Raw genomic sequence first — 8,756 nt, forward strand, 5'->3', positions numbered from 1 at the left:
ATACAGTAAATATTTAAAATTTTTTAAGGGAATCCAACTTGGCATATTTTGAGTTTAGAAGGATATGATATATTAAAATGAAAGTATGTGTATAAGTATATGCATTGTGTACAGCATGTTTCCATGACTATGTATATAGGAGCACATGTGCGTTCATATATGTTCATTATATATCAGTCATAAGCCGGGCGGTGGTGGCGCACACCTTTAATCCTTGCACTTGGGAGACAGAGGCAGGTGAATTTCTGTGTTCGAGGCCAGCCTGGTCTACAGAGTGAGTTCCAGGACAGCCCAGGCTACACAGAGAAACCCTGTATATATATGGAGGCTTTAGGGCCAGGAAGAATTCTATAAGAGAAAGTGACTTTGTGTGTTTCACACATTTGTAGATGGGCCCTAGGGAAAATAAAGGGGATTGTCCAACCAGGGAAGACAGCTATGAGTAGGGGAGCAGAATCGCCTCTCCCTTGGTAGCTGCTCCAGGTGTAGCTTAGCTGGAAGTAGGAGCCTGTGAGCTAGCATCTGAATGTTTGTCAATGGTTTTGGGGGGACGTGGCTGGCTTGATTTTTGATGTTTAAGTTGTCTCTACTCTGTACCAAGCAATGGATAAAGACCATTGACACTGTCCCATAGAGAGGTTACAGAAGGTCATTAGACCCTCACCTGAGATCCCAGCCTCTTCCCTGATGTGCCTCCCAGCCATTTGTATGTGGTTTGCCCTAAATATGTGTGTCCTCATGGTCTCCAGACATGGGAGAGTATATAGAGTTAGCCCAGTTATGCAACAATGAGGAAGTCCCCATGTTCAGTTGAAAATCTCTGGTTGTGCAGCTGCCTTGAGGTTACTAATGTTCCTGTATGTAACCCCTCACACATGCTCTGTAAGTAGGCCCAATAAACGCGGTGGTCCCCCAAACTGAACTATGGTGGAATTGTACTTTGAGTAGCTGAGCACCTGGAGCCTGTGTAAAGGAAGCCACCCTTTTAATGACTCCCTAGTGGTGTTGAGCTGCCATTAAAGGCTCAGAGCCCTTTAAAGAATTCATTCTGAGCCAGAGAAATCTCCATTTTTCCTTTTCAAACTGAGGATCTGTAGTTGAGAGAATTAATATTTCATGGCATGAGCCATAAATCATTTCTTTTGCTAGTCCCTAGAAATTTACTTGATTGTGTGTGTGTGGTGGGAAAGGGGAGCCTAAATGCACACGTGTGACGGTTGTTCACACCCAAGTGCAGAAGCTAGAGGAAGAAATCAAATGTCCTCTTCTCTCTTTGTCACAGTCCTTTGAAACAAGGTCTCTCACTGACCCTGAAGCCCACCACTGCATTGGTGGTCCAGCCCTCCCTGTAATCTGAACTCAGGTCCTCATGCTTGAGCAGACAGCACTCTGGCTCCTCAACTGAGATTTTTATGACCTTTCAAATGGGTTAGGCCTGTTGTGTTTTGGGAGGCTCCTTAGGCGAAAGTGAGCATGAAAGGATTGCCGGCATCCCACAGGCGAACCCCAGGCTAACATGGCCATGTTGCTTTCTGTTATCTTTTCCCCTCATTATTCATGGAGATGGGAAACAAGTAAATAAATGTGACAGGGGTGTCCCCTCAGAGCAGTTCGCTTTATTTACAATTAGTAGACTCCTTCTTTCTGTCGATTCTTCTAGGCAGAGGATGCCATACACTGTAACAGCATTGGGGAGGAAGGGCTTGCAGGTTTATAATTACTATTTTTTAATCAAAGAATTGAACTGCAGTTTAATGACAAGAGGGAAGCCATTCATTACCTAGTGGCCGAATACATACTTTCTAATAAGTTCCTAAGCCATTTGAGAGGAGGCTTGCCTGAAGAAAATTGAAAACCACACAAACAGCTTTGAGGGAGTGCAGATCATTGAATTTCAGACACTGTTGCTAAGAGCTGCCTGGTGGTTCCCCTCCCCCAACCCCCCAGCCCTTGGTTTTTAAAACGCAAAAGCTTAAAAGCCTCTTTTGTGTTAGGAGGTTGGGGGTGGGGGGGAATATGCTAATTGGTGGCACATTTCCCATCAGAGTCTTTTTTAGTCCTGTCATAGCTGAGATATGAATGATGATAGAGTGAAGAGGGCAGCATTCCGAGGGTTTGGACGCCTCTTATTGTACCCAGAGAAAGGAGAGGCAGCTCCAGTCACCCATGAAACCCCTCAGGTCTGCAGGCTGCCCAGCACCCGGTGGGCTCTCATGACTATGTTTGGCCCTCCCTCCCCAGATGGCTGCCTCTTGTTATCTTTGCTCCATGGCATCATCCTCTAGGGGACTGTCCAACTTCCTTCAAGACAGACTGTGTGCTTCAAATGAATAAACAAGTCAGGATGCAGGGGGGATGGGAGGAGACCAGGGTTAGCTTCCATATCCTAGACAAGGCATTGCCAAAGGGAAAACAGAAAGAAAGAATTAGTGTTTTGAAATGGCACCACAGACCTAATGATACTATGGCAACTTAGGCCTTCAAAGCCTCAGTTTGTCATGGTTTAATAGTGTAAGTTATATTTATTTTCATTATCAGTTTATGCAGTTTTCTCACCAGATAACGATAGATAGATAGATAGATAGATACATACATACATACATTCATTCATACATAATTAGATCAAATTTTATGTTCTATACTTTCACTTTTATTCTTTTATTTGTTTATTTTGAGACAGAATCTGGCTGTGTAGCCCCAGCTGGCCTGGAACTCACTGTGTACATCAAGTTCATCTCAAATTCATCGGTAATCCTCCTGCCTCTGCTTCACCAGGGCTAGAGATTACAGGTATGTCCCATCACGTCTGGCTTAGATTTTGATTTTATTTTTATAAGGCAAATTTTACCAGGATTCTACAAAGACAACCGTATTAGATATGGAGATTCATAGTCCACAAGAGAAAACAAACATGTTTTCCTTCCTGCTCAGAGTGGCTGATTTTTATGCATGAAAGTGCAATGATTTAATTCCTTGTGGGCACATTTTAGCTGGGCTTCTTTTTAAATGTGTGGATTTTTTATATATATAACTGAAGAATAATGCATTCATTAGGCAAGCAGCCATTAAAATAGACAAAAGTGCTTCTAAATAGAAATTTCACATGATTCATTGGAGGCAGTTTATATATTTGTTATGTGTACTTGTGGCATATTCTGTGTAGGTCACAAATGTTAGCTGAAGTCTAGGTTTGTTTTGGTAAATATTGATGGCAATATGCTTTGCGTATGAAACAAAAATATAGGCTTATAGTCTTTATTGCTGTAGCTGTTAATGTTATTATTCTTTTAAAAATGAATGCTGGAGAGATGGTTCAGCTACTAAGAGGATGTACTGTTCTTGTAGAGGACCCAAGTTTGGTTCCCATCATCCTAGAATTCCGCCTCCAGGTAATTTGATGCCCTCTTCTGGGCTCCATGGGTACTTGCACTCAGACACAGCACAACACACATATACGCACAATTAAAAATAATTATTTTTAAGGTAAAACACTGGATGGCATCTTTTGTTTCCTTGGGTTATACATTCTAAAGAGCTAAAAGCACCATGACTCTTTGGGGGAAATAGGAAGTTGCCGTCATGGGCTGCAAAATGTTTTGGTTAATGGGCCACATGAATGACATTGGTTGCATAAGATTACACTGCACAGTGACTGTTGCGTTATCTTAGTTTTTATAAGTACACTTGTTCTCCCAACAAAGGAGTCACTTAGTCATGTGTTTCTCAGAATATAGTCCTTCTTTGAGCAACACACAGCTGCATTTATGACCACAAAATTTCATAGGTAAAAATAAGGATCGGAGCTTCACACAAAGAAGCCCCTCACTTATCTCATGTGTTCAGGTGTTAATTGGTGGTGACTATGGATTTGTTGGGGTTTTTCCCTTGAATTAAGTCTGGAGTCTTCTGTTTGGTGTTCTGTTTACTGGCATGGTAAGTGTAGTTTAACATTTAGAATGACAGCCTGTGAATCGCATTCATTTTTCTTAAATGGTTGAAATCATAGCAGGCCAAGGAAATCAAAGTGAAAAAAGCAAGTTACGGAAGCAAAGCACCACCAGCCTCTGTGTGTGTGTGGTGGGGGAAGGGGGAGATGGGTGGTATAAGGGCCAAGTTTAAGAGCCCCATTAATCTAAGTAGCATCTTGCATTTATTTCTGAGTCAGCTTTGGCATGGTCCTGTGCTACTGCTCTGTTCAGATCTCAGGCATGGTGGCACAAGGGTGTAATCCCAGTGCTTAGAAGGCAGAGGTAGGAGGAATTTCTTCAAATGCAAGGTCAAACTGATCATATAACACATTCCAGATTAGCCAGGGCTGCATAGAGAGACAGACCCTGTGTCAAAACTAACTAAATAAATGCAGTGAAATTACAAGCATTTATTTCTGTGAAGTAATTTCTGACATTCCCCCATGAGATGTAGTAAGTATTCTTTTTGATATTTTCACTAGAACTAGCAAAAATTACTGGAAAATCATTTTTACAACTAATTATATACACACACACATATATATATTTTTTCATGTGTTGACTGATGTATCCTTGGATGTGAATAGGAATTATCCAGAGTTTCCATCTGTGAAACTGACAAAGAGGGTACACAGCAAGTCCTCTAACTGCCATTCTTGTCTAACATAAATAAGGAGCCTGAATGTCTACTTAGAGGTACAATTCGTTAAAGGTGTTTTAATCATCTGAGTGGATACCTGTAATGCCAGGCCTTAAGAGGCTGAGAGGCAGAATTGTCACAAAACTGAAGACCAGCTTGGACAGTATAGTGAGATTATGGCTCATAAAACCCAAAACAAAGAAGAAAGAAAACACCTTAAATTCTCTAAATATATTTGAGGTTCACTTTTTCAGCACTGTGTTGTGTTTAATTACTCCTTTCTCTACCAATCCTTAGGATGAGGTGCTTAAAAAGAAAAAAAAAATGGCTTCAAACTCTTCTTTGAGTGGAGGATTTGAAGAACAGCTCAAATCAAGAATTCACCTTTTGTTCCATTAGCCCAAATATCAGTGAGTGTTTCTTTTGGGGCTGTATAATTACAGCAGCTTAAATTCTTTGAACACTTTATCATTTTTAAGTGCTTAGAGGTACTTCATATTCTCCTAAAGCAGCCATTCACAGCTACGAGCATGTTAACCCCTGTGTGTTTCATAAGGCCATTAGAATTTCTAATCATTTGTTATACGAAAGGGCATGCAGAGGTGGATACTGACCCTTTCTTAAATGTATGCGTTCATTCTGCTCGTATTCCACTTGCACTTGGCTTAGGTTTTTCTGAGTGGGCAGAAATAAGCAGGCTCTCAGCTTGGGAGCTGAGACTTGTCCATAATCCAAGTTTGTCCTCCAAGAGTAGGTGGAGCAGGTGACCATTATCCATCCATTAGGCTCTGGTGGAGGCAGGTTGACAAGTTTGGTCCTAGCACTTATTGCCTTTGTTGAAAAGAATTTCACACCCAGCTCTGGTCCCACATATTCATCACGGCAACAGCTTCTCATGGAGGGTTCCTAGGTCGCCTTGGAAACCTGTGGTGCACATTTGTTCACTTAATCCTATGGCGTGGTTTACCAGAAGAGTTTTATTTAAAAGATAAATTGGCCATCTGTAGTGGTGCATGCCTTTAATCCCAGCACTCAGGAGGCAAAAGAAGATGGATCTCTGTGAGTTTCAAGCCAGCCTGATAAACATAGTGAGTTCCAGGACAGCCAGGACTATATGGTGAGACCCTGTCTTGAAAACAACAACAACAACAACAAAAACCCAAAGCTAGCATTATGGAGTATTGATTTCCAAAGAGATATGCTGTCTGTTCTACTATGCTCTGCTTTTGCCCAACAGGGTCTTACTTTTGAGAAGTATTTTGTAGAAATACACAAAACCTGTTTTGTGCAAAGATGTATATTAATTCTCTTTAGTGGCACACATGTTGTAGATTTGGTATGTATGCCTCATTCTAAGAGAATATTTGAAAACTATGCATCAGATAAAACAAGAGCATCTGGGCAGGGGTCAAGAGAATTGAACCCTCTACTCCTGTCTTGTCCTGGTTACAGACTGAGAAAGGAGAGAAGCAACTAAATGCTCTTAAATTTTCTTTCCTGTTTTGAAATTCTTTGTACATCACATTTGTTCAAAATAAGGTCAGAAGGCTTGAACAAACTTCTTCTAGTTTTCTATGAAGAAGTTCTAGATTGATTCTTGTGTTTTGTTTTTTCACACAAGTAGGTGGTAAAATGAAGATTTGTAGATAGCCTGCCTGCTCAAGGCTGTAGGTAGCTTTCCCATGTCCGTGGCATAGACCAAGTGCAGAGGTGTGTGGTATATAGTGGAAAACTTACTCTCTGGGTTGACAGCTACAACCTAGTAGCCACTTTGAATACACGTTCACCCATTCTGATTGCACTGGAGTTATAACTGAGTGATGCTGCCAACATCAAGCAACTCTCCCCCAAACATGTGATGGGATTTTGCCAAATGCTCTGAAGTCAATACAGATGTTAGCATCTTCTAGATCTCTTAATCCCATAGCTATACATTTGAATGTTGAGAACTTCCTAGGTTAGACCTCACAGGCAGGGCTAGCTATGGAAATTTTCAGAGGTCAATGCAAACTGAAAATATGGTCTATTTCAACGTGCTAGGAATGGCAGCTCAGTTAGTAGACTGTTTGCCTGGCATTTTACAAAACCGTAGGTTTGATCCCTAGCATTGTATAAATTATGTGTGGTGGTATATAGGCCCTAGAGGGGTCTAGAACAAATAGAGATTAAGGACAGAAGTGCCCTAGAAATCTAATCAAGCTAGACAAGGGCAGAGAAGTGAAGCCAGGCATAATGCCTCATGCCTGTAATCTCAACTCTCAGAAAGCTGAAGCAGGATGCTTGCTATGAGTTCCAGGTCATCTCAGACTACAGAGTGATAATCTGTCTCAGAATTAAAAACCTAAATTGAAAAATATCCGGGGGTGCCCAAGGACAGGGAAAGACGTAGTAGGATATGTAATCACCCACAAGTCCTTTCTCGGTTTCACTCTTCCATGGGACTGGATGGCAGAAGTGGGAGCATGAAAAGCTTCCAAACTAGAAATAGCATTTTGTCAGTACAAAGTAGGAGGCATGTTGAGGCTTTGCAGCATCTTGATATGTTAACAATAGCCCAGTGGAGGATGCTCCTGCATGAGTTCTTCCCATAGCTAATGAAGTCAAGGTTCATGCAAGGTCAGGTGACGTCAGCATGCTGGTCACTGGAGAGCTGGCTAGACCAGATGGTGGGCGAGCATGTGGCCAGGAGAGTCTCATTCTGTCAGGGAGGTGAACAGCTCTGGGTTCTACAGAGAGTAGGGGCAGGCAGAGTTGTCTGGCTTACTATGTTTGGGGGAGAAAGTATAAGCGAGTGCTCTTTCTCTTTCTCCTTGTCTCTCATTCTTTGAGACAGAGTCTTAAGTATTCCAGTCTGTAGCTAAGGATAACTTAATCCTTACATTGACTCAACTCCAGGGGAAAATGTGTGTTGGAGGACTGAAGTAAGTAACTCCTGGACAAAAAATGAAAAAAGAAGAAATAAAAAAAGAATTCCTTGGTGTACCTGAGTTCTCAGAAGGGATATTAAGAGAGTCACATCATCTTTCTTCCTGTCAACTTGGGAGATACATTGTCATCCAAATGTCATGTGATTTAACTTCAAATTGTCTATTTGCCAAAGCTGGCCAAAGATAGAGGGACATATCTTCTCTGGGTTGCCTTCCTTGGGTGTACCCTACTGAACGTGGGGGTTGCTCCAAGCGATCCTTTCCAAGTCAAGTGGAAAGCAGGTAAATGTGCACGGCTGTCTTCTAGTGGAGGAAGTGGGCACTTACCAGTGAGAGAGATTGAAGAAGGGTTAAAATGACTGCTGACAATGTAGATAGGGGCCTGGGGCTGTGCCCTCTTGGAACAGAGTCAGAGCTGGGAAGGCTGGTGCTGGGGTGGGGTTTTGACAGATGGTGTGAGGCATGTTCTTAGCGGATCACCAATTGAGCGGCTCACTCTTTGTAGAATACTCTACCCTCTGGGATTTCTGGTGACATAAGAAGGAGCTACAACCAAGTAATGACTGGAATTCAAAGAGCCGCAGTGGAGGCTTAACAAAGAGACTCTGAAGGTCTGCCCCTTGTTCATACTCATGTGGTACATGTAGCATAGATGTGCTAACGGGGGCCTTCAGGAAGAGCCTGTTGGCGGTGTATAACTCTTAATGAGGGAATCCAAAATCCCTGTGGAATGTGATAATGAACCAAGAAGCATCTTCTCATTAGGTCAGTTGTCTGTCTCCTGATGCATGCCTTGTGTACACAGAAGCAGATATTTTCTTTTATCAAAATCATTAAAAAGAGGGGCTGGAGAGATGGCTCACCAGTTAACAGCACTTATTGCTCTTATAGAGGACCTGGATTCAGATCCCAGAACTCACATGGTGGCTCACAATCATGTATAACTCCAGTTCCAGGGTATTGGAACCACTTTTGATTTTCTGTAGGCATGCACGTAGCACATGTACATATACATTGGCAAATACCCATATGCAAAACACTCATATAAATACCTTTTTTAAATAAAAATTTAAATAAATACAAACAGGGACAAGGAATATATCTCAGTTGGTAGAGTGTTTGCCTAGCATACACAAAATCCCCTGCTCTAAGGAAATTGGATGTGGTACTGTATATCTAAGATCCCAATACTTAGGAGGTGGAGGTAGTATCAGGAGTTCA

The 8,756-nt window shown here is 41.9% G+C and overlaps 1 protein-coding gene across 3 annotated transcripts in view; it reads left to right on the forward strand.

The window, feature by feature from the left end:
• The window catches only part of Gpm6b (glycoprotein M6B), a 144,948-nt gene that overhangs the window by 85,618 nt on the left and 50,574 nt on the right, over positions 1-8,756 (forward strand). The window lies entirely within an intron of this gene.

This window comes from Grammomys surdaster, unplaced genomic scaffold (genome assembly GCF_004785775.1).
Source record: "Grammomys surdaster isolate TR1022 unplaced genomic scaffold, NIH_TR_1.0 131, whole genome shotgun sequence".
In the NCBI taxonomy this organism is placed as follows: domain Eukaryota; kingdom Metazoa; phylum Chordata; class Mammalia; order Rodentia; family Muridae; genus Grammomys; species Grammomys surdaster.